The following is a 20,552-nucleotide window of genomic DNA, read 5'->3' as shown; positions in this document are numbered from 1 at the left end:
ATCATTACCTTTGGGAACTCTAATGATTTTGTGTGCAGAGGAAGACACCTGCTGCCAGCCATGTCATTGGAGCACCTACCACACCACCCACAATGCCATTCTGTTTGGCTGGAGATCCGTTCCTTCAGTCTACTCACCTTGGATGCCAAACAAACCATCAGTGGCCCCCCTTAAAGACTAGTTGGAGCTGGTTCCCTATCTGTCTCGCCACCGCTTCTGTCACCTAAGTTTCTAGCCCTAGCATCACCAGATATTAGAGTAAATCTGTCTAAGATTTTAATTCTGTTGTTGTCTTGATAAGAATAATTTGAGTTTAGGGTTTCTTGTTCAGGGTTATTGCAGTCTAGGATATTCTTGTTTTCCGTAGCTCTAGTTAATTCGATTTCCTGCCTTGGTATTACCATACCTGGTTTAGCTTTTGTTGTTTTTCTGATATCTCGCTTTTGTAAATTGTCTGCCTCCCCTCTAGAGGGAATCTAGTCGCTTCTAGCGCATCTTTGTAGTTCTGTTTCCGGTTTCTTAGTTCTGGTAACTTGTATTTCTGTGTTCTGGAAAATAAATACTGTTAAATCGTTCACTTGTTTGCCTTCTCATTTACCTTCATTTGAGCCTCTGTACCCGCCGTAGCATGTTATGGTTTGCTCTTGGAGTTCTGTGGTATTACTATTGGCCTATTTCCCTTTTGTTTCAGTCAAACAACTGTGCAATGATGGCAGTTTCTCACAATGATTTGTTTCTGTGGCATATATTAAAAGTGCAGAGTCTGCCCAGTTGATGCTATCAAGATGGCAGGAGGGAAAGATGTAAGACTTTGAAAGAGGTCATTGATGGGACACAAATGGAAGGAGTGTCAGTCATAAAGACTATTCAACAGGATTAGTGTTTGAACACTAAAGTAACACGTGTACTTGAATCTGTTGATGAGACCTCAGTGAACAGACATGATAGCATAAGTACACAAGGAAGCATCAACCTCTGATTCCAAAGAAGGCTTCACACTTGAGAGTTCAGTGCTGCAAAGAAGGTAATTTGTAGTAGGAACACAATTATGTGATTGTCAGCAGGCAGCTGACACAGCGGCACTGTGAACACTATCTTGCAAAATAAAGAAATCTTTAACAAAGCCACATCACTGCCAAAATCTAATCCCTTGTTCCTTGTGTCATTTCTGACCTTCCCTGAAAATTTCATCCAAATCCGTTTTTGAGTAATGTTGTGTGCAGACGGGCATTGGAATGTAGTAATCTATGATGTCGTGCAGACACCAAACAAATGTAAGTTTATTATTGAAATACAAGTGTTGAGGATTTTTCCTTTGTAAAGTGTAAAAACACACCAGTTTACATCACATGGTTCTCTGAAGTCATTAGCATGCTGGCCTTTGTTGTTCTAATCATTATTTAACTACCAATCACACCTCAGCCAAATATGAAATGGGCTGCATTTATCATGATGGGCTCATCTGTGGTTTTCCTTTTAGGATGAACTTGGCATTTCTTTCACATGTGGGCAGCTGCATGAGGCTGTTTTCAGTGGAAATGTGCTGTAAAGGCTCTGCAGTAGTGATTACAGGATCTGGGGGAAAACATGAAATTTTTCATTTTCTGTGGGGTACTGAATTCTAGTACAATGGTTTTCCTAAAATTAATGCAGTTAAAACTTATATCAATTAGTGAATGGAAAAAAGTAAAATAGGATCTTTCACAAGACTTCTCTTCTTATTGCATTACGTTTGAATGGCATTTTATTTGACTTAGGTAGAAAGGGAAATTATTTCCTCTTTTACGATATGTGTTTCCTCTCCTCCACTTTCAGAAGATCGAGTCTGAGGCCACATGTCTGTACTTTGTGGATGGCCTGAAAAAACACTATATACATCAGGTGTCCTCAGTTAATGTTTATGACCTTCATAAAAGTTCATTTAATACTCACCCATATGATTGCTGATTCATTTTTGGTCATTTTTACCATTTTTTTGTTTGTTTTTAAATACTGCTGTTTATTTGTATACGTTGGCGTAGAGAACAGCAGCTCTGAACTCGTGTCTATTCCCAGAGTCCCCTGTGTGTCTCCTGGTATGGTGGGCTGACAGAGCTCAACATCCCCCAGACACAGTGATGTCACTGATTAGTCTGTTAATCAGTGTTTCAAGCATTTGATCCTCCTGTGAGGTTTTCCAACACAAAGACATTTATATCACAGACTGGAGCTTTGTGTTTTTCTTCAAACATATTTGTATTCAGCTCCCTTAGGTGGAAACGCAGAGAAACTATGCTTACTGGCACCTTTTGTTCTGTTTTGAGGAATAGTCCAAATACAGTCAGTGTAATATTGTAGGATTCTGCAAAAACATTTAAGAAGCAGGCAGTAGTGAAGAAAAATTGCAGCTCAGATGATGAATTCTCCTTCTTCTTGATATAAAGCTGTTAATGACCAAGCCCTCAATACCTTGAAGACCTTATTGTAACATATTATCCCAACAGAGTACTTTGGTCAGCCTGCTGGCTTTGTTGTGATTCCTACAGTTTCCAAAAGCAGAATGGGAGGCAGACCCTACAACTAACAGTCTCTGCTGTGGAAACAGCTCCCAGTTTGGATTCATGAGGCAGACATTCTCTCTACTTAAGATTAGACCTAAAGCTTCCCTGCTTGACAAAGCATAAGTTAGGGCTGACTCAGGTGACCCTCATGGTTATGGTTAGCTATGCTACTATAGGTATGGACTGCTGGAGGACATCCCATGATGCACTGAGCACCTCTCATCTCCACTTTCCATACATTTATGTATCACTATTGCATGTCAACAACTTTGTGCCTTCTTTCTCCAGTAGTTTTTGTTTTGCCCTCTCTGCAGGTATCTCTGAATGTGCAACTACACGTTTCTGATCTGTATTTATTGACCTCACTGACCTCCAAATTGTTGTTCTCTCATGTCCTGTCTGTTTTTTTTTGTAGTCTGCTTTCTCTCCTTTCTCTCCTTTATCTCCTTTAATACTTGCTTTACTTTAATACTTTATTAATCCTTTACAGGAAATTACCTGTAGCAGCAGCATGTAAACATGCAGACAACCCACAAACCCGACAGAACACCAGCACTAACAGTCATCAGTATGACCATATACATAGTATATAAGTTAGAAAAATTATAAAAGTTAAAAACATAAGCACAAAATATAATTCATGTGTTAAAATATTAATGTTTGGACTTCCGGTTTGACGAGCAATGGAGTAGGACGAGGCTCTCGTGGCTCCTGCAACATCACCCCCTAAGGCTGAAATAAATGCACCTTTTAAATCAACGCGGCACTACCTTGTGATCTGAAAGACCCAGGTTTAGGTTTCGGCTGTCCAAAATGGGGAAAACTCAGAAACAGCGAAAACCAGCGACAGTCTCGCCCGGCCTGAAGGACAAGCTGCACCTTCGCCCTGTAGGAGTGACTCACCCTTATCACCGTCGTCAGACGCTGGTATGCTAACAGACATGACAACCTGCGATGAATTCAAGGCTGAATTAATAACATCGCTACGTCAAGAAATGTCGGCCATCTTCAAAACAGAGCTACAGGCTGCCTTGGGTGAGAACTTAACTTTTATGAAGTCAGAGCTTCACGCACTGAAAACGGAGCTAACAAGTAGCATTGCTAGCGCCCAGTCTGATATGAACGCTCTGAAGCATACGATGGAGGAGATGGAAACCGCGCTGACAACTTGCTCTGATGATGTGACATCTCTCCAGGCTAAGGTAGAACAATTATCTACTGATCTGATAAAAATAGAGAACAGATGTGAAGAGCTTGAAGCCTGGTCCAGACGCAATAATATACGAATTATAGGTGTACCGGAGGACACACCAGTCGCCTCTTCTTCTGAAGCTGTTGCTTCGTTGCTTAAAGAAGCTTTCAAGCTTGAAAAAGAACCTCTTCTTGATCGCTGGCACCGCACATTGAGACCAAAGCTGAAACAAAATGAATGCCCCCCGTCCTATAGTGGTCCACCTGCACTACCACAAGGACTGTGTAGACATTCTGAACCGCGCCAAGGCGCAGCAATGGATCAAGATTAAAGACATGACCATCTCTGTCTTCCCTGACTTCACTGTCAAGACGGCACGCGCCAGAGCAGCCTTCAAGGATGTCAGACGTCAGCTACGTGAGATGAACAAACCAGGACTGCGTTTTGGACTCGTGTATCCTGCTTGTCTGAAGGTGTCCTACAACGATGTCCAGAGGGAGTTCAAGACGCCAGCAGATGGAGAAGCCTTTATTAAGACACTGGGCAAGTAGAATAGCCAATTTAAAGGGTTTTACTGTCATCAGGTCTTTATTTCACTATGAATGTTAACTAATGGACACTTGCTATATCACTTCATTTGTGATTCTGTCATGTCCATTGACTGTTGCTATCTATTCTAGTTCAGATTGGGACATTCATTCTTTAGATTACTGTTCATTATGTCTCACATCTATACTATGGTCAAGTGTTTGGTTAACATTTTTGAACGAGTGAATGGAGCTAAATGCATATTGTTAGAAGTATAATTTTCAATCATTATGGTCAATTTCTTCTCTTTTTAAACTTTTTTCAAAGGGAATTGATAATTGAATTTGATAAATGTTGCTACAACAAGGTGTTAAGTTGACATGTTAATACCTGAGGTTATAATTCTCCCTGAAGTATGTTGTTTTTCTTACAGGTATTGTGTTTACGTGTGTGTGTATATGTGTATGTATGTATATATATATATATATATATATATGTATGTGTATGTATATATATATATGCACATGTATGGGTATACATAAGTGTGCTCCCCACACCACGATATACGCTATTGAAGTAGTGTTGAAATCTTTTGTGTGCCTTAATGCGTTGGTCTTGTTATTCAAGGTGGTGATTTGCAGGAGTTTAGACAGTGGTAGCTGTTGCTTTGTGCGCTGAAAGTCAGACAAAAGTTCTGACTCCTTGTGGAGTCTGCACTGGGTACTCTGTGGCTTCACCACAGAGTCTTGGTAAGTGCACCGGGGGGTGGGGGGGGTGGGGTGGGGGGTAGGTCTGGGGCGGGTCCAGTTTGGAACTACGTTGTTCATTCTGTTCATATACTTTTTTGTCTTTCTCTCCTGTTTTTACTTGTCTTTTGCACTCTCTCTTTTTCCTTTCTTTATTTCTCTCTCTCTCTTCTTCTTCTTTTCTCCATGTGAGTGAAGGGCATCTCAATTTAAATTACTCTCTACCCACTAATGGTTGTTAATTCTCTCAACCTAAACACCAGTTCTCCTGTGAGGTTTGTCAGCTGGAACATCAAGGGACTGGGAAGCCCTGTTAAGAGAACAAGGGTATTTACTCATCTGAGACGTCTCAAGGCTGACCTGGTGTTTTTACAAGAGACACACATTCGTAACAAGGACCAAATCAGATTGAAAGTTCCCTGGGTTGCTGAAGTGTTTCATTCCAATTTTAATTCGAAATCCAGAGGGGTCGCCATACTGGTCCGTAAGTCAGTTCGGTGTTCATTTTCCAAAGTAATAGCTGATAAGGAGGGTAGCTATTTAATAGTTTTGGGTTCTTTGCATCAAGTTCCAGTCTTGCTGGTAAATATATATGCTCCTAATTTTGACAGTCCTCAGTTTTTGAATAAGTTGTTTGAACAACTTCCTTTATTGAATGATGCCTTTCTCATATTTGAAGGGGATGCAAATTTAGCTGTTTCACCCTGCTTAGATCGCTCTGACCCTCACACTCTGATTACGTCATTGATGGCTAAAGCTCTCTCTGATTTTATGTCAAAAAATGGTTGTGTAGATTCCTGGAGATTTTTTAACCCCCAGGCTAGAGAATATTCCTTCTATTCACATGTACACAATTTGTTTAGTAGAAATGATTATTTTTTTATTGATTCTAGATTAATACCCAAAGTAACATCTGTCAAATATCATCCCATCGTTATCTCCGACCACGCTTCTCTTAATTGGACATGCAGATCTACCCAAGACACCGTTACTCATCTTTGTGGAGGCTTAACAGTTTACTTTTATCTGATGATAATTTTATTAAGCTCATCTCGGCGGCAATAGATGATTTTATTGCAACCAATCAAAGACAATCCGAGCCCATCTCTAGTATGGAGTAATAGGAGTGTCAAATCAAAATATAAATAAATAAATAATTAAATAAATAAATGTGGAAATATAAAGAGAAATAAATAATTAAATAAATAAATATGGAAATATAAAGAGAAATAAATAATTAAATAAATAAATAAATGTGGAAATATAAAGAGAAATAAATAAATAAATAAATAAATGTGGAAATATAAAGAGAAATAAATAAATAAATAAATAATTGTGGAAATATAAAGAGAAATAAATAAATAAATAAAAAGGAAAATTTTGTCTTTGCTTTTACCTTTTCTGTTTTTTCCTTTTATTTATTTATTTATTTATTTCTCTTTATATTTCCACATTTATTTATTTAATTATTTATTTCTCTTTATATTTCCACATTTATTTATTTATTTATTTATTTCCCTTTATATTTCCTCAGCCTACCAAGAAAAGGAAAAATGCAAATCAGTTTGCTCTGGGCGGGGATTCTGAACACAGGAGTCCTGCCTGACACCAGCTCCCAGCACGGCTGAAGTGAAGCCATGTCACCGTTGAGCTTCGGCTTATTCTGCCACACTGATAAGAAAATAAACATTAATTTACCGAATTAGCAGCGTCCTTTCAGTGTCTGATGGCAGAATCAGCCGAAGCTCCACGGTGACACGGCTTCACTTCAGCCGTGGTCGGAGCTGGCGTCAGGACAGAAGCCTGTGTGCGGGTACGACTCCCCACCCTGAAAAGGAAGCCCCGCCCAGAGCAAACTGATTTGCATTTTTCTATTTCATGGTGTCAGGCCATTATGAAATAACCACCAAGAAATAAAATGCAAATCAGTTTGCTTTCACTTGGTGGACTGAGCTGTCAATCAAATGGCTCTAGGCGGGGCTTCCTCGTCGTTCCTGATCACAGGCGTATGAAGAGTAGACACGACACGCCCCTCTGAGCGGTGTCCCGACGGAGACGCGAAGCTCGTGGGGGCAAAGTTTCAGTGTTTTCCATTGATGTGTACGGCACGAAAATTAAAACAAGAAGAATGCCGGCTCATTGTGCGGCATACAGTTCCACACTACATCGGACGATCAAGACAAGGAAACTTGGAATAACTTTCCACAGGTAAGAATAGTTTTGGGCTCGTTTTTTATTATTAAATCTTGTTGAGGGTCTATGAGAGCTAACTAGTTTAGCCATTAGCAAAACATTAACACGAGCTAACAGCTGGACAACCAAATACCAGACGATTAATAGTAGCTGTAGTATAGCTGTACAAGCAGTAATACGAAAAGTACAAGCAGCAGTAGTAGTATAAGTAGCTGTTAGAGTCGTAGAAGTAGTATCAGCATGTGTAATAGTATTACAAGTTGTAGTAGCAGTGACAGTATCAGCAGCAGTAGTTGGTGTATTACCACTAGTAGTAGCATTACTATTAATACCACCAATACTACCACTAGTATTCTCTTGTGAGATCTGATAAGATAAAGTGAAATATTGCATTAACAACAATACTCCCTCCTGCATTGAAACAACAAAAGTACCAAAGAACAGAACTTTTGAAAAATAGTGTTCCTTTTTTCTTTTTGTCTGTTTATATATTAACTTCCTCAAGGGTGGGGAAAATGTTGCTGTGGCCCATTACATGGTGAGCCAGAGAGGAACAGGCTGACATCACTGGACGCAGTGTACATAATCAAAGGTGATCCATGGTTATGTAACTAATTACGATCATGAGTATCAGATATATTTTTAAAATACTGGAAAGGAAATTCCTGTTCCACATTTATTTATTTAATCATTTATTTCTCTTTATATTTCCACATTTATTTATTTAATTATTTATTTATTTATATTTTGATTTGGCACTCCTATTACTCCATACTCTTGTTCCCTCCTGTGGGAAGGGTTTGATGACAGCAACCTTAAAAGCCTGCGGTGTAGTGCCAAGAGGTCGCCAACTTTCTGCAGAGTCAATCGCGACAGACCTTCAAACTTCATGTGGCCTTCAGATTAGCTCAAGAACAGTGCACAGAGAGCTTCATGAAATGGGTTTCCATGGCCGAGCAGCTGCATCCATGTAGAGAACAAGACCAGACTCTTCTTTTGTCCTCAGATCAAACTCCAGTATTAGCCTACAACACACAAACACAGAGAACTGTTTAATGAAAATGAAAGAAATACACACAATAAATTAGTTCTAAAAGGGGCGGCATGGCTCAGTGGGTAGAGTGGCCGTCTTGCAACCGAAGGATTGCTGGTTCGATCCTCGCCCCGTCGTGTTCGAGGTGTCCCTGAGCAAGACACCTAACCCCGAATTGCTCCTGATGGGGTCGTGGTTAGCGCCTTACATGGCAGCTTCCGCCATCAGTGTGTGAATGTGTGTGTGAATGGGTGAATGTGATGTATCATGTAAAGCGCTTTGGGTACCTTGCAGGTATAGTAAAGCGCTATATAAATACAGACCATTTACCATTTGAAACTTTACATGTATGATCAGAGTCCTAACCTGATCAAATCCATAGGATGAAATTCATTCACAGTCAGAATACCGCCTGCTGGCAACAGGAAATGTCATGTTTTACACTTTGATGTACTATTCTTAGCCCGTTGCCCAGATTCACCTCAAATGTGGTGACATAAGCCTAAACACATTGATGATGAATCACAGGCCATTTCTGAATTCTAAGACCGCAAGTCCGGTCTCGCGTTCTCGCCAAGTCTGGTCTTGCAAGTCATTCTCGCAAGACCGGACTTGGTGAGAACACGAGACCGCATTGAGGTTAAAGTCCATTTGGAACGCTTGGGTACCTCATGATGTCACCGCCTCGGTTCTTTCATAGGCAGTCTCTGTATGCATCTGCTCCGGTTATTTTTACCATGAAAAACAACGAAATGGAACAGATACAATAACACTGCCTTGCATGTTCACATTTTAAATATTAAAACAGTTACTGTGTATATATATATATATATTTTCAGGTTTGTAAGATCATTATACATCTTTTTTTTTTATGTTTTACCCTTTCCTCTGATTTATTGACAGCTGTAGTTTGTGATGAACTTAACCGTCTCATTCTCAGTTCTATCAGTGGATCCACAAAAACTTTTCAGAAACTGATTGTTGAAAAAATATTAAACCTTCATAAGGACACTTCATAAACAAGGATGGATGGTTTACAGTTTTATTACTAACATTAATAAAATACATTAGTCTACATTCCAAATACATACCTGCTGCTTGTTCTCCAACATCCAGAGGTTTATAGTCTGACAGATACACAAACACCACTACACTTTAATGTGATCACCAGGACTTCTGGATGCTGAACATCATCACTGATTAATGAGAGAATATTTTATGTCAACTACTGTACTCAGTACCTGATTACAGGTGAGCTCCTACAGGTGAGCTCTTCTTCTGCCTGTCAGGTAATAAAACAGAAACCTTCTCAAACATCAGCAGCATCTGATCAAACAGGTCTGATTAGAGCAACATTTACTTCTGACTTCAACAATTCAATTCCTTTTTTGAACACAGTTGAATAATATTTAATTGCAAAATGCTTAAATACAATTCAACATTTTTTATCCTTCAGTTTCAATGAACAGCATCCTGCTGGTCCAGATGCTAAAGATGGAGCTGCTGATGTTCTGTCTGTGGAGTCTCTCAGCAGTCATTGAGGATCTGGGTTTCTTCAGATGTCCCTGGAATACAATATTGCTTAAATGTTATTTTTAATGCACAGTAACAGTCATAAGAATAGAACAAAGTCGTACTACAGGTAATGAAGACAGACAATAATTCAGAAGCACACAGTCAGCGATTGAGTAAAACATTAAAAATACTACCGTATGTTATGAATATTAACTTCAACTTCTTTCAAGCCGGTTTTTCTCTGAACAATAAAAAATACACTATGAGGCCAAAGTGTGACCATTAGAAAAACGTAAAAACTATTTATATTCCCGTTTAACCGCTATAGAACTGTCAGAGTCAGCAGCAGATTTATAAAAGTCTTGCCGACATCCGGCTGCTCTCAGCGGCTACAGTGAGGCTGACCGTCTGCTCATAGCCGTTTATACTGGAGCCTCACATCTCCGAAACTGTTGGAGTAAAACAGGCTTTATGTGGATAAACTGACCACATATTTGACGTTTACACAACTACTTTCTCCCCTGAAATAATGTGAAAACTACATTTTGTATAATAACAGCAGTATTCTGAAAAATCTTCTGTTACCTCTGAAAGTTTCCTCCCCGACCTTTGACCGCTGGTCGGCACGAAATGCATTATGGGTTATTTGGCCGCCCCAAGTCCGCACAAGTCTGGTCCCATAGATATTCATAGAAAGGCGAGATAGCTTACAGCCAATGAGGGCTGACGTAGCTACGTGGCAGCCATCTTACCTAGGGGCTGCTGGCTCACTGATAACATTAATGCCTATGGAGCATGTACTATTTAATTAACCATAGCTTGCTCAATTTTCAACCGATTTTTAAACGATTTGATTTGTTATAAACGCCAGAGATGTAGTTATGTTATTGCATATTTACGGATAATTATAACCACGGATTTTCATATTAAATTAAAAAAGTAGATAGTAGAGCATTACCTGCCATAGCTGCACACATACACACAGTGAAATTAAATCGTCAGTGTTTATGTTAAACATTTAATAGTTTGATATTTTATATTTCTAATTAATACAAGGAGTAAGTTGACCCACATGATGATATAATATCATATAATATCAGTTTGAGATATCAGGGAACTGAACTGGCGGATATTTTTCCAACTCGTAGGTCAAATCCTTAACACATACGGATCTATGCCATCACAAAATTTGAGTTTTTCGATGTATCGAGTTTGAGAATTAGAATCTAAAGCACAAAAATACTCAGAAAAAGAGTCGCGTTTTCCTTCCTCTGGGGCAGTCATTTTGGTTGGCCTGACCACCACTTCATTAACCGGAAGTTATTGCCACCGCTAAAGTCACGTGTTTGCAAGCCACCTATTAGTAGTGGTAGTACTAGTAGCCTAGTAGTAATAGTAATAATAATAGTAGTAGTAGTAGGAGCAATAAACTCAAAAAACTTGGGGGGATGATACATCAAACCACTGAGAGAATCACTGCCTTTTATTAAAACAAAATGCACAATTTGTCAGCGGGACTGAAAAATAATAGCAATCCAACAAATGTAATATAGAACTTCCACTTTCAAACAAACTGAAATAGATGACAAAAGGTTTTCTTTTTTAAAAAGAATAATCTAAATGGTGGATTTCACAAGCGGTTACATCATTCCTTCAAACTACCTTTCTTTCACAAACAACAGCTCAGACACCCCTCTTCAAATTTCAATAGTGTTTGATAATCAAAATTTCTGCAAAAATGAAATACACGCCACAAATTCTAACTCAGTTTTGACTTCACTCAGCATTTCAAAGCAATTGTTTTTAAATTAACTTAAACAGGTATCTTAAAACATAAAGAGAAGGCTTTAAGTCTGATTAGAATAGAACTGATCAAGGGCCTTTTCTGGGACAAGTGAACATGATCCCTTCTTGTTAACATAAATGGCAGTTCTACAGCACAAATACCCACATTTCTGGAGTGAAATATAGCACATTTACTAGACAGGAGAACAAGTACACATAACTTAAGGCAAACAATGTGAAATTATTATGGCTGCATTGATGTGAAGTGCCTGGGTTCACTGACCTGTATGTAATTCCACTCAAAGTCTATGAGGTTCTTCAGAAGAGTGGACACACGGGGATTGACTGTTACAGACTTCTTCTGAACGACTCTGCCTGTCCTCTTGGAGACAATCTTGCTCCGGCTGGCCTTGGTTCCTCTCTCTGGGTTGATCCCAATGAAGCGCCTGAAAAACACAGCAGTCTGAGATTAGAGGTGGGATGGAAATAAAATCTGCTACTATGTAAAGTAGGGCTGGGTGACATGGATAATATCAGATGTCAAAATATGCATTTATTTTTTTATTTAGATTAAGTTTTAGGCCTTCAAAATCAAGAATGATGGCAGAACACAAGCATTGGTATTATATATCAGGCACACCCTAGTAGCAAATCTGATGGTGATTAGACAGTGACTATGTTTATATGCCATCAATATTCGGGTTAAGGTCAATATTCCGGTTTCTGAAACATTTGGAATAACCCGTTTACATGCCTAAACAGACAAGAGTTACTCCTGTTGTGTGAAGCTGTGCTGACGCTGTGTGGCGCTGTGCTGTCACGTGTGGATTTCGCCATGTCAGTTTACCTCTCCTTGTGTATTTCTGGTGGGTCACGCGCCAGACGTGGCATACAAGAAGTTGCCGTACTCAAAAGACCAAGATTCCTTTCGGATGAAACATGCGCAGAACGCAAATTAATGTTTCTTTCTATGGGGATATTCCGATGCGCGTTTATATGACGAGATATTCGGGTTAGAAAAGGAGTAACCCAGGGGTCTTATTCGGGTTTTTAAAAACCGGAATATGAGCATATTCGGGTTTTTGCGGGTGTTTACATGGCCGTACGCAACCGGGTTATTGCTAATATTCCGGTTAAGAAAAGCGTTTTTGACTGCATATAAACGTAGCCATTGAAGTTCCACCATTAGGGTGAGAAAGAAAAACAAGAAGCCTCCATCAAATGAAACATTTTAAGACAGTGATAGGAACTACAGTTGACCAAATCACTTCAAACAAAATGAAAATCAATACCTTGCGCTACCCTAATATTAAGTGGTCATAAGGTAAGGGTAAAATATGAGAGAGAGAGATAGAGAGAGACAGACAGCGAGAGAGCGAAAGAAAGAGACAGACAGACAGACAGAGAGCGAGAGAGAGAGAGAGAGCGGCTGTGGCTCAGGTGGTAGAGCGGGTCGTCCAATGATTGAAGGGTCGGCGGTTCTATTCCCGCTCCCACCTGGTCATGTGCTGTTGTGTCCTTGGGCAAGACACTTTACCCGCCTTGCCTCCACTGCTGCTGTCACACTGGTGTATGAATGCGTGTGAATGTTGGTGGTGGTCGGAGGGGCCGTAGGCGCAGATTGGCAGCCACGCTTCTGTCAGTCTGCCCCAGGGCAGCTGTGGCTACAAATGTAGTTTACCACCACCAGAGTGAGAATGTGTGAGTGAATGAATAATGGATCCATTGTAAAGCACTTTGAGTGCCTTAAAAATATATAAATCTAATCCATTATTATTATTAGAGACAGAGAGAGAGACAGACAAAGAGAGAGAGAGAGAGAGACAGAAAGAGAGAGAGACAGAGAGAGAGTTAAAAAGATTAAAAAGATTTATTAGACAACACAAATTTTACCTTTGAATGAATTCAAGTGTACAGGCAGTCTCCTCTTGGTACTGTTGGTTAAAGATGTAGTACACTGAAAACAGCGCAGCGAGCCCTGTCACAAATGTTGGTTGGATGCCCTCAAATAGAACATGACTCTCAAGGCTGATCATCCAGCGTCCAGCAGTCACACGCTCTGTTCCACCTGAATGTGAAATTAGAGTAATTTCAGAAAGTAGTTTGTCTTTAATATAAATCTGTGCTTAGAAGAATGTTTATGCTTAACTGGAATACAGATAACTTTAAAAGCTCATCTAATATGAAAAATATAGAATGTCATTTCACTAAATACATACCAAGCAGTATTAGACGAGGAGTCGGGGGTAGGGTGAGGGTCTTCTCAACATCAGCCACTGTGGCAGAACTCTAGCGCACAACCAATATAATTGTATTGAGAATATTAGTTTCATGATATGATTTTTAAGATGGCAACAATTCAATGCAATAAAAATGAAGAAAGAAGAAAAACAAACTTACATCTGCAAGAAGGATAAGCCCGTTTGTGGTCTCTGTGAAGTAGGCCATCAGCAGCTGGACAACACTGAGTGCCACCTCAGTGTTCTCACCTTGAGAGAGGACAGCCTGGACATCTTTATTGGTAGATTTGCTCCGGAGGTATTCTATGATCACTTTTCCACATTCTTCCATGGCAAGCTCCAGGAGATGTAGCACATTAAGGTCTGTGAGAAGCTCAAAATTCTCACAAGTGATGCTGCTAAATTCAACATTATATGTTAGTTCAGCTGCACCACATAACCTTGACCCAACAAGTCCACTGACTTTATTTCTGTAAGCATGGGATTTTAACCCGGTCTCACGGGGATTCGTGAAACTGTCACGTAAGTTTTAGTTTCGGTTTCGTGCGCACCAACACGATTTCGTCATGTTTTTCGTGCCGCTCACCACGAAATGTTTTTCGCTGTGGTAATCACATCTGAAAGTGGTTTATACCGGCGGATTCATGACGATCTAAGCTGTCCATCGGCGTATACTGCTTGTGTGATCGCGTTTGCGGCCGCCGGACATTCTTGAAATTCCTATGCAAATTGGTAAGTGTACCACCGGCTTATGGTTAGGTTATGGTTATGGTTAGGGTTATGTTTAGGAACGATGTCATGCAAAATATAGCGTTGGATTCGCCACGGTTTTACATTAAAAATATAATATACACATTCTTTTGAAATACGTTCTGAGTGGCACGAAAAGTCCGCCGTTTAAAATACATTGGTGCGCATTTCGTGGTGAGCGGCACGAAAAACATGACGAAATCGTGTTGGTGCGCACGAAACCGAAACTAAAACTTACGTGACAGTTTCACGAATCCTCGTGAGATCGGGCTGGGGATTTAAATGCTGCAAAATTTTGAAATGTCCTTTTGCAGTCAGGCAAGGCATACTGGAAAACTGAGTTTGGGACATTCCTATGAATTCTCATGTGCCTTACATATGCTGATACAGTGGTACATTCAGTAGCACAGACCTGGCAGGGGAACATTTTGATAGTACATCCAACAATAAATACTGGTAATAGAAAAACAAAGATGTTTTAGGTTAGTGTGTCATATTATGACTCAATAGCATTGATGCTGATAAAAAAAAAATGGCAGGAGAGTATCAAGCAGACTGAGTATCTGCTACATTGAAAGCTCTTACTGGTACAAGCCCATAACACAACAAAAAAAGATGAAGCCAAAGAGCCAAACAGAAATTGTTGGTCAGAAAGTCAGTATCACTTTTAAAATTCTTAATTTCTTATTGACTCTTGACTGATGCACAAATATGCTGTTAACTAAAGTCAGTCTTTTAATGTTACAAGAAATGTTACCCATTCATGTGGAAATGTAGAGAAAGAAAAGGGAAAATCCTTAAATAAAAGCAAAATAATGCTTCTAGCCACAAGCCAACTAAACAAACAAATGAATGATATGACTAACTTATTTGAACTATTCAGAAATTGGTCTCACCTAAAAAAAAATAGAATGAAAAAGCACTGTCCAGTTACAGCATGACAAGTTAAGAGGACTGCATTAGAGTGCTGCAAGCTAGTTTAAGTTAGCAGTTGCAGTTTGTGCAGGGATAGAAAGATAATAGTACACAGGGACAAACTGGGACTGAAAAACAGCCCTGGACTGTCACTCAGTCCAGCCAGTTTAAGTAGAATACTCACTTTAAAATGGATGACACACCTCGCATTTCTGTCTGGCTGTACAGTAGAAAACAGTAACTTGAAAGCACATAAAAGGTAGTGTAAGTATGGATTAGGGCTGGGCAATTTAGACAAAATATCTAATTGCAATTTTTCTGACAAATATTTAGATTTCGTGTGCGACTTAATTTTGAACCACAGACCAAACGTCATCATCATATTACATAGAAGCGACTGATGCCTGCGTCAAGTTTTGAAAAGTTAAGGTCGCTTTCGGATCCGTGGTACTTACTGCCTGCTCTGTGACCGAACACCGCTACTAGCTTGACAAGTGTTGTTCTGTCACCCATGTGCGCTCCTGCACGACATGAGTTTGCCCCTTTATCGTGACTTTTGCAACATTTCAAGTCACCATATCTGACATTCTGTTAATATTTCAGCCAGAGAATGCCCAGTCCTCACCAGATAGTACAAGTAAATATCATCAGATAGATAACTATATCAATTTGCCATGTGATCTGCTTAACACAGTGCAGTATTCAGATGGATGATCCTCGATTTGCTCATAAAGTGCAGGAGTCAGGTGGATAATATAGAAAGTTTGTTGGCTTCGACTGCTCCGCCATCTCCTACTGTCAGGCATAGTGTTGTGTGTTTGTGTTCTCTCTTCTCCGTGAATTCAACATCACTCCCAGAATGCAACGTTATATACAGTATAATACAGTATTTATGGGAAATGCCAAACCGCCAGTAAATGTTTCCCAGAATGCATTGTTTTCTACGGTAACATACTGTTTTCATGGAAACAGTATGTTAACATACTGTTTTCATGGAAAACAGTATGTTACTGTCAGAATTTCGCTGTTTTCTTACAGCAATTTGTTAGGGTGTGGGTAAAAGTTGTTTAAGGGCCAGGCACACTTTGACCACCCTGCATACAGTTGCCTTACTGAAGTGCTCTGCATCTCCAACATTATATAAAAAAGATTCCATTTGCAAAGGAACACAGTGCAAAACACAACATCTGCTGGGATGTGAGTGCATGACTGCAGTTGGTAATGTTGCAAATGTAAGGATGGATTAGGTTGTGTATGTAGATTATGGACTGTGACGTGAAACGGTACCACTCAAAAAGATAATTGTCCGGAAATGCAAGAACATCTGTGTGGTCTGACAATCTCCCAATGAATATTTAATTCTCCGCGCAGTAATGCTGTTCCTTCATCCACTGGATCCTTAATGAAAGGACATGCCATTTTGACAGACGGCAGAACTAGGCTACGCCAAAACTCGCCTGCTGATTGAATGAATGAGGAAATCAAATAGCGTGTGTGGCTGAAAGAGGGTGGAGACAGAGAGAAACTCAAGGTTTATTGAGAAAAGCCTGGTCCCGACCAGGTTAGATTCATAGACTCTGTTACTACGGTAACTGACCGAGAGCTTAAGTTACCTCTCTCTGTGAAGCAAGCTACAGTTACCCCTCTCTCTCTGATTTGAATTACCTCCCTTTCTGAAACTGAAAACTGAGTTTCCGTCATTTCAGGGTTCACTAAACCTGCTTTGTGAAACGGACCCCAGGCCACTCACTGCACCACCAAGCAAACCCAGCTCTGTCAGATGTAGTAGCATGGCAGTTTCCTGCTCTGGGCGCCACCCAGCAATCCCACAGCCAATTATCTCAGCATGGGGAAATGAACATGTTTGCTTTTACTTTAAAAGTACTGAAGAATGGGTTCTCACAAAAAGCAATGATGCAAAAGGCAGTAACTACAAACTCTTAAATCAGAATGAGAGGAAACTAAGAGACTGCCAAGCTGTTTTGGGAGGTTCGTCTGTTGTACAATATATGACAAGGGCATTGCTGTAAAAGTCACTGAAAGGGCAGTGTCACCCTCAAAGTTTCCAAATCCAACTGACCGTATGCTGTTGCAAAGATCAAAGTAGCATTTGCTTAAAGGCAAGACAGCACTCAAACTACCTTAAAAATACCAACTCTTGGGCAACAATCATGGAACAGCAGCTATGATTTAGTTAATCTAGAACTAATTTGCACATTTAGTACTAGTTGACCACTACCAGCATGCAAGCAATTACTACAGGGAACTTGATAAAAAAATAGTTTGTGTGATTGAGCTCTGTGGACAAAATTGATGGTACCCCTCAGTTAAAGAAGGAAAAACCCACAATTCTCACTGAAATCACTTGAAACTCACAAAAGTAACAATAAATAAAAATTTATTGAAAATTAAATAATCAAAATCAGCCATCACTTTTGAATTGTTGATTAACATAATTATTTAAAAAAACAAACTAATGAAATAGGGCTGGACAAAAATGATGGTACCCATAACTTAATATTTTGTTGCACAACCTTTTGAGGCAATCACTGCAATTAAACGATTTCTGTATTTGTCAATGAGCGTTCTGCAGCTGTCAACAGGTATTTTGGCCCACTCCTCATGAGCAAACAGCTCCAGTTGTCTCAGGTTTGATGGGTGTCTTCTCCAAATGGCATGTTTCAGCTCCTTCCACATATGTTCAATGGGATTCAGATCTGGGCTCATAGAAGGCCACTTTAGAATAGTCCAACACTTTTCTCTCAGCCATTCTTGGGTGTTTTTGGCTGTGTGTTTTGGATCGTTGTCCTGTTGGAAGACCCATGACCTGCGACTGAGACCAAGCTTTCTGACACGAGGCAGCACATTTCTCTCCAGAATGCCTTGATAGTCTTCAGATTTCATCGTACCTTGCACACTTTCAAGACACCCTGTGCCAGATGCAGCAAAGCAGCCCCAAAACATTACAGAGCCTCCTCCATGTTTCACCGTAGGGACAGTGTTCTTTTCTTCGTATGCTTGGTTTTTGAGTCTATGAACATAGAGTTGATGTGCCTTACCAAAAAGCTCCAGTTTGGTCTCATCTGTCCAAAGGACATTCTCCCAGAAGCTTTGTGGCTTGTCAACATGCATTTTTGCAAATTCCAGTCTGGCTTTTTTATGAGTTTTTTTTCAGCAGTGGTGTCCTCCTTGGTCGTCTCCCATGAAGTCCACTTTGGCTCAAACAACGACGAATGGTGCGATCTGACACTGATGTACCTTGGCCTTGGAGTTCACCTTTAATTTCTTTGGAGGTTGCTCTGGGCTCTTTGGATACAATTCCAACGATCCGTCTCTTCAATTTGTCATCAATTTTCCTCTTGCGGCCACGTCCAGGGAGGTTGGCTACTGTCCCGTGGGTCTTGAACTTCTGAATAATATGAGCCACTGTTGTCACAGGAACTTCAAGCTGTTTAGAGATGGTCTTATAGCCTTTACCTTTAAGATGTTTGTCTATAAATTTTTTTCGGATGTCCTGGGACAATTCTCTCCTTCGCTTTCTGTTATCCATGTTCAGTGTGGTACACACCTTTTCACCAAACAGCAGGGTGACTACTTGTCTCCCTTTAAATAGGCAGACTGACTGATTATGAGTTTGGAAACACCGGTGATGTCAATTAAATGACACACCTGAGTTAATCATGTCACTCTGGTCAAATAGTTTTCAATCTTTTATAGAGGTACCATCATTTTTGTCCAGGCCTGTTTCATTAGTTTGTTTTTTAAAATAATTATGTTAATCAACAATTCAAAAGTAATGGCTGTTTTTGATTATTTAATTTTCAATAAATTTTTGTTACTTTTGTGAGTTTCAAGTGATTTCAGTGAGAATTGTGGGTTTTTCCTTCTTTCACTGAGGGGTACCAACAATTTTGTCCACGTGTGTATCTGTTACTGCTCAGTTTCATTTTGTTAGTGACTGCATGCCATACAAGTTTTCCCTGGATGGCTTACTGTATGTAAAATGTCTTAAATGTCATTTGTTAAATGTTGTAAATTTTACACTCTGCAATAAAACTAAATATATTCCAGACTCAGTTCCTTGATATCAGTCAGGCATTAATAACTTAAATAGACAAAGTCCCTAACAGATGTGACCACAAGTCTTTTAAAACTCACTGTATTTTATCATTGTTTGTATTTTGCAATATCTGCAATTGCTGCGCAAACAATCTGATTGCAAGTTCTAAAATAGACAGTGGTTTCTTACTGGGTCCAAATGATTTTAGTTTGTCCTGTTTTAGTGTTTTTATGGTCATTTTAGACATTTTTTACAGTTGGTTTGAATGGGTGGTAGTGTTTAGGATCCAACCCATTGGTTTTGGGAAACCAATGTTGAGCACTTAAGGCTAAATTAAAATAGGTGGATGCATTCTGTGGATGCATTCTATGGATGAAAGTCCCAAGGTGCCATTGTCAGTGTTTTGAGCAGAGTAATCTTCTAGCACAGTTGCCTAGTCCATTCCATGAAGGTCAGTCATAATGTACAAACAAACCTTATAAAATAGTGATCTTTTCACAAACTGGTGGGTAGAACCCAAGCAGCAAGCACAGACAGGAGGGTGAATTAAATAATGATTTAATACAAATAAAAATATATAAACAGGAAAACTCTGAATAACTGAAACAGGAGGGAAGTCACGGGGAGATGAACTAAACTAAAAGGGCGGACCCAAAGGCCGAGTTAAACTAAATATAAAACAAAACTAAATTATAGGGTTAGGGAGACTCACAGATTGCCCAAGGGTGTGGAAAGGCAGAAGCAGGCAAAACGAATGGAGCAGCTGAAGAGACGTGGCGAGGGCAGTGAAACGGGTAAATATTCCAAAGGGGAAATTGAGTCCAGCAAGCAGCATGCAGCATGCAGCATGCAGCATGCAGCATGCAGCATGCAGCATGCAGCATGCAGCATGCAGCATGCAGCATGCAGCATGCAGCATGCAGCATGCAGGAGACAGGGAGCAGTGTGCAGGGTTTAGCGGAGTACATCGTGGCATGGATGGTGGAGCAATGAACCAGCAGTGAGTTGTGAGGGGAGTCGGGCTTATATGCCGCACTGATTGGAAACTCATGCCA

The 20,552-nt window shown here is 39.9% G+C and overlaps 2 long non-coding RNA genes across 2 annotated transcripts in view; one reads left to right on the top strand and one right to left on the bottom strand.

Annotated features, from left to right (window-relative positions):
- Positions 1 to 20,552, top strand: part of LOC127537749 (uncharacterized) — a 55,235-nt gene that overhangs the window by 9,538 nt on the left and 25,145 nt on the right. The gene's annotated exons all lie outside the window — the stretch shown is intronic.
- LOC127537763 (uncharacterized) overlaps positions 17,819 to 20,552 on the bottom strand; it is a 114,580-nt gene continuing 111,846 nt past the window's right edge. Inside the window, exon 2 of the long non-coding RNA XR_007947587.1 lies at positions 17,819 to 18,346. This is a non-coding gene — a long non-coding RNA (uncharacterized LOC127537763). The remainder of the gene's footprint in view (positions 18,347 to 20,552) is intronic.

The sequence above is a fragment of the Acanthochromis polyacanthus genome, chromosome 16 (assembly GCF_021347895.1).
Source record: "Acanthochromis polyacanthus isolate Apoly-LR-REF ecotype Palm Island chromosome 16, KAUST_Apoly_ChrSc, whole genome shotgun sequence".
NCBI lineage: Eukaryota > Metazoa > Chordata > Actinopteri > Pomacentridae > Acanthochromis > Acanthochromis polyacanthus.
Note: the sequence above shows the minus strand (reverse complement) of the source record. Positions and strands in the feature narration are given on the sequence as shown.